This window comes from Aedes aegypti, chromosome 2 (assembly GCF_002204515.2).
Source record: "Aedes aegypti strain LVP_AGWG chromosome 2, AaegL5.0 Primary Assembly, whole genome shotgun sequence".
NCBI classification, from domain to species: Eukaryota; Metazoa; Arthropoda; class Insecta; order Diptera; family Culicidae; genus Aedes; species Aedes aegypti.
In genome coordinates, this window is record NC_035108.1 from 205,934,824 (window position 1) to 205,940,976 (window position 6,153).

General features: G+C 36.0%; 1 long non-coding RNA gene across 1 annotated transcript; it reads right to left on the bottom strand.

Annotated features, from left to right (window-relative positions):
• Positions 1–3,478: 3,478 nt before the first annotated feature.
• Positions 3,479–4,652, bottom strand: LOC110675512. The gene is made up of 2 exons (XR_002499561.1): positions 4,186–4,652; positions 3,479–4,025 (listed from the first exon to the last, which is right to left on the bottom strand). It is a non-coding gene; the product is annotated as an uncharacterized LOC110675512 (long non-coding RNA).
• Positions 4,653–6,153: the final 1,501 nt, after the last annotated feature.

Consider the following 6,153-nt stretch of genomic DNA (forward strand, 5'->3'; position numbering starts at 1 on the left):
TCATGGAAATACAGTTAAACCTCCATGAGTCGATGTTCCATTACTCGATATCGACTCATGGAACCATATTAAAAATCAAATTTCATGGTTACTACGATGGTCCCCTCAAACGGCTTTCCATAGCATTGCTGTTCCATGACTCGATATTTCCATGAGTCGATGGTCTCTTCGATATCGACTCATGGAGGGTTGACTGTATCGAGTTATAGAGTAGGGGCACAGGTGTATAGTTGGGAGGGAGGCACAGATACTTTACACTCGAAATATGAAACAACGTTTTTTCAAGCTGCAAGACAACTGCAGATCAATTACACGCTTTTATCATGTTTTTTCATTGTTTAAGATCCTGGATCACAGTGACACTTCGTGACAGCAAAATCTCGGCTCACTTTGACGTACAGAAATTTTGTATCGGTTTCTCCCTCCCAGGAACAGACATTATTTTGAAAGATGTTTCAGGGGACGATCATAGTATTATGTTTTTATTTTTATGTATGGTTCCAGGAGTCGATTCCAGGAGGAACATCGACTCATGAAGGTTTGACAATATTTGTACAAAAACAAAAAATAAAACCAGTGTTATTTAGCAGATTCGCAAACAATAGATCTAATATAGATATTTTTTACATTTTCTCATCGCTTTTTTTTTTCAGAACGCCAATATGTAATGAAAAGGCCTACATCCCTACATATCTAGTGTCATAAGAGTCGTTGCGCAACGTTTTCCCATAATGCAACTCTTTTAGGTTGTGTAAAGAATCAATAATTTTTCTAGCATTGTGAAATAATGATGAATGCTTTTTGATATGATTTCTGATAGCCTCAATTGGTCTTTTACGAAATTGTAAGAAATGTTGCACGCACTTCGTTACAGAAATCGATTTTTACAGCAATCGTCGTAAATATCCAAATCGGCATGCCTCATTGGATAAGGGCTTGTTCACAAATTTTATACTGCTGAAGGGGGTGGGTGGGTGTTCTGCTGGTGTTACTGCTCATACAAAATTTGTAGAATATTCATACAAAAAGCGTTACGAGGGGGTGGGTGGGTGTCAAAAATAGCCATTTTCAGCGTTATGAAATATGTGAATGAACCCTAAATGTACGACTGGTGCTGTAAAAATCATAATTCTGCAACTTGTTGCGTGAACTAATACTATTTTTAATTTTCGTTACTATAGCACCATTACAATTCCCATAACTGCATATTTGTTACATTCGACAGTTTTGACGATTTCGAGTTAATACCGTGGAACATCATCAAACCACCAGCACTTTCTGATTACCAAATAAAATATGTGAGATTGTTCTAGAAAGTTCGGAAAAAATACCAAATTGTTTTGTCACATTGCTTAATATAACCGCATTACAGTCACATTGAGATTATATATAGGCCTCGTAATGTTGTGGCAAAGAAATTTCTATCAGAATTATTTTCTGACTATTCACCCAATATGTGAGATGGTAAGATTTCAGCTTCATATAATCATTGTTGAATCCTCGGTACATTTTTGAAATTTTGGGGCCTTCCCATACTGACGAAAAATTCACACTTGGTACTCCATTTACTCAATGCCTACTTTTGTCGAATGTTACAAATATTCAGTTATGGGCAGTACAGCTTCTCAATGCAGGCAAATCTGTGCAAAGCAAAATTATATATTACAAAGCTTTTATATTTGTATTATTAATAATAGTTCAAAAGCTTTCGATTGATTGAATTTTATTCGAAATTGATTATTACAATCAGTTTTGGACAAAATATAGATGTAAGTCAATGGTACCTAACTAGCTTAGCTCACGTTAAAAATATTTTACTAAGGTTTACAGCAAAACGGATTCGGTCGTTAATGCGACTATAGGGGATTGTCTAGTAAGTGTTCATCAACCCTAGCGGAAATCTTTTTCCTGCCTCCTGAAAATGTATAGTAAGATGGAGTAAAGTGAGCAAGTGGTGAAAAAAAGTGAAGAAAGTTACAATTCCTCGCATTTTGTAATTGCTTGCTTTTGTTTTCATGCGTAAAAAGAGGTAAAATTTTAGGAAAACTACGTTTAACTAGGACTAGTTTTGATTTTAGACAAATTTGATATTCCACAAACTTTTCATAAATTAAATTTTGAAACGAATGATGCTAAGGAAATTTCTTGCAAGAAATGCTCAAGAAAAGCATTTTTCTTTGATCGCAGTACGCAGTTGGAAAGAAATGCCAATTCAAATGAAGCTCACTGTAGAAAATTTCTTGGCCATTTCTGTCGCAGAAATTTTTACCTTTCTTGAGCGAAACAGCATACCTAGCTTTAAAATTGGTTGGAAAATAACAAAGTTATGACGACTTCACTGAAGGTCGTATTTTAAAACTTCAAAATTCACCTTCAAGTCGCTTGCACCACCTCTAAATCTTAATATTTTTGGCTCAAAATTTGCAATCAATCTATTTTATTGCATCAATTTTATTGCAAATCCAGGAACAAGGTACTCCAGTAGTTCTTTCAAACATTTCTCGAGTAACTTCTCAAGTAAAGTCTCCATTTCATTCCATTCCAATCTCAATTCAATGTTTCAAATTAAAAAAAAATACTCCAGCAATTATTACAGTAATTCCTCTGATATTCTCTAATTTGCTCATTATTTTTTTTAAATAATTATCTTAACAATTTATCTAGAAAATCCAAGATTCCTCAAGGGTCTTCTCAGATGAAACTTTTTGATGAACTGTATGCGCGGATCTCTGAAACGCTAACTTTTGATACAGTCTAGAAAGTTTCATTGGATGAATTGCTAAGATAATTAATGAATTGAATTGAATACCTAGATAAAATCCTGCAGGATCTTCTGGAAGCATTCCTTGCAAAATATGTCCGTGAAGAAACTTGTGTAGAAATTTTAGGAATGGGTAATTAATGTAGTATTTGCAAGTGTAAAACCTTAAATGAAGTTTTAGGTACTCTCTGGGGAGGAAACTGCACTAGTTTCACAATTCGTGGATCAAATGTTGGTCAAATTTATTGAGAAATTCTTAAAAGAGTTTTTATTAGATTTCCAGTAATAACCTCTGGAAGAGTTTTGGTGCCATTCCTAAGATGAGCCGAAAGAATTCAAGTGAAAATGACTGGAGAAATAATTGAGAAAGCGGCACAAAACTTTTGATTAAACCCTTCGGTATAATTATGGAGGAACTCCTGTGAGATCTTTAAAAGATCTACTAGAGCAACAAGATCTGTATCTGAAAAAAAAAAAACAATGGAGGTAACAGCATTTCAGAATTTGTTCAAAGGAATCTCTGTGAAAATGTTTGGGTTGATATTCCGAATCATAAATCACGACAAGATAATGAGAAAATAGTAACTTTAGAGACCATTTTGGTAAAAAAAGAACACTTTAGTGCCCTTCCATTAAAAATAGAGACCAGCATTAGCATAGAGACCGCTGAAAAGAAACCTGCTACCAGCCCTATAAATTGGAAAACATAGGAGCCAATTTTTTTTTTCTCGAAAATAGTCTATTTCAGGTAAAGCATTTTGTGTTCGGAAAAAGAAGGCTATCATTGCGCCTTTATGGGAAACATACAGCTGGCCACTACCGCTAACGTCTCAGCAGCGTTTGCTTTCGTTGTGACTTCTGCATCTTCTGGATCTTTTCTACTTCGAACAGAACCGATGCTAAGGAAATCATCCGTCTCCGAAATGCATCGAAATCAAAAATCGAGCAAATTATACGATGCTCAGCTGCAGATGAGCTTGTTCGTGGTTTTCGTGCTGGCCACGGAGAAGTTTATGACTGTATCGGTTACGTTATACACCATCTCCGGTAACATCGCGGTAAGAGACGATTGTCTGGAGTCTCGTCCGATAAACCAGCCTTGATTTTAATGTCAGGATGCCGAAACTATCGCCGTTGTAGCACAATTTTAGTAGATAGCAGTTGTGGCTCTGGTGATGATTGTGCAGGTGCCACTAGCGGTGTACTTATTTCCGGGGCAGCCACAATTGAGTTGAGGCTCTTCATTCTGCAGAAAATCGTCGAACTGCAAACGCACAAAAAAGCACCAATTTATTTCAACGTGTAATCTTTTGGATATACGCACTGACTGTCATATAAAAAACATCCCTACTTTGTAAACGATCGATCATGTTTTTCAACGGGTCAAGTGACGGAAATTACTCTCTTCACAATGCAATTCTTACCGTTTCTGTTTAAGCTTCGGCGTGTCTTCCTTGCTGTTGCGATCAATATTCCATTCTGCTATCCTTAACAGTAGATTTGTCGTCTTAAATAGGACTTGTAATCCACTTTTTTCAGCAACACGACCACGGGATCGGAATCCACTCACCGACTACGTTTGTGGTCCTCCTTGTTTTATTTGAGAATTTTCTACGGTCGAGAGTTTTTTACAGCGAACTTTATACGACACGAAATACTAATACCGACACAATCTTTTCTTCAGTTCCGGTAACAGGACGGAGCCGGAAGAGCTGGAACCTTGACGGCCAGAATCAAGACGACGGAGGATGTTTTTGATATGAATGAATTATATGAAAACAAAAACAAAAAAATCTGTCATAGTTGACAGTCAGCTGGCCAGCTGATCAAAAATTCACCACAAACGTGTTGAAAAATTATGGGGGAAAAGAGGGTCAAGAGGGACATCAGCATGAAATATTTTTTTGGAGAATGAGGGGTAAAACGGCGTGCCGCCAGTTTTTCATTGTTTTTCAATAGTTAGAGGCTTCAAAACATATGGGTCCCTTAGGAAAGTTTGTTCAGTAAATAGAAAGAAACCATATGGACCAATAATTTTTTTTTCACGGAAATGGTCTATTGAAATAATAAACCAGTTACCATCTTCGGGACATGGTTTGTACTTATTCAGGGCTGATAGCAGAGGCTTAGTCTCTATTTTAATGCAAGTCTCTATTTTTAACGGAAGGTCTTAAAAGTCTTTTTGAATCAAAATGGTCTCTAAAGTCACGTTTTTCTTTATTCTACTTGAAGTGAATCCTGCTCCAAGAGGTCCCAGGGAGACCTTCAGAGACTATTTTACAAGATCTTCAGGAATTTATTTTCAGATTCCTGAAGGAAAAACTTCAGGAATTCGTCTAATGATTGCGACGAAGATCTCTTCAGGTTTACTTCTGGGATCTCGTTCAGAAATGTCTATATTGATTCCACCACCAGGTTTTTTCAAAAAATCTCCAGCGTTGTTTCAAGGGATGGTTAGAGGATATTTTTCGAAATTTGCTCCAGGAAATCCTTGAGTAGTTCAAAGTTTTCCTTGACTATTTTGATTTCCCCAGTTGTAACTTAAGTAGATCTCCAAAATTTCCTACAGGAGTTCTTTTGAGAAAAAAAAAATCATTCTGCAGTTCTTGAAGAAATTCATTTTTACAGTAGGATCTAAGAGAATTTCTATACCTACCAGTTTCTCTAGTTATCCTTTCAGGAGTTTTATTTGGATTCCCTTAAGATTTCATTCACATTTATCCTCTTTCAGGAATTCCTCTTTAAATTTGATTTATTTGATTTCTATAATTGATGATATGAAGCTGGGATTTTTCATGAAGTTCCTTCAGAAATTTCTATAAAGCTTCCTCTAACATGTCATGCGAAATTACTCCAGCAGTTCTTTCAAACAATTTCTCGTGTACTTTTTCGAGTAAAGTCTTCATGGTTTCTTTAAAAGCTCATCTGAGGTTCTACATCAGCAATTTATCTTCGAAATCCTGCAAGACTTCCTCAAGAGCCCTGGAGTACGTTCAGAGAACTTTGTGGGAGTTCATCAAGGGTTACTCTCGACTACAGACATGGTAAAATCAAGCAAATTTGTAATCTGCTGAAAATTGCCGGTGCGAGCGCTTAAGTTAACCCCCTTAAATGGTAGTTTTTACAGCACATTTTTTTTTGCGTGTACTTTAGGATTTATTTTAAAATATCTCCTGAATTTTTGAAAAAATTCACAGATGATTCCTGAAAAAATCCTTGATCTTTATCTAGAGATATTTATGGGAAAGTGATTGGGAAAATTCTTCCATGACATCTTTGGGGAAGTTCTCTAAGAACTTCTAGAATAATTCCTGAAGTAATCTTAGGAACAGTCTCTGTAGTAATTCCTATAAGAATTCTCTGAATGAAATCTGAACGATAACTTTGAATGA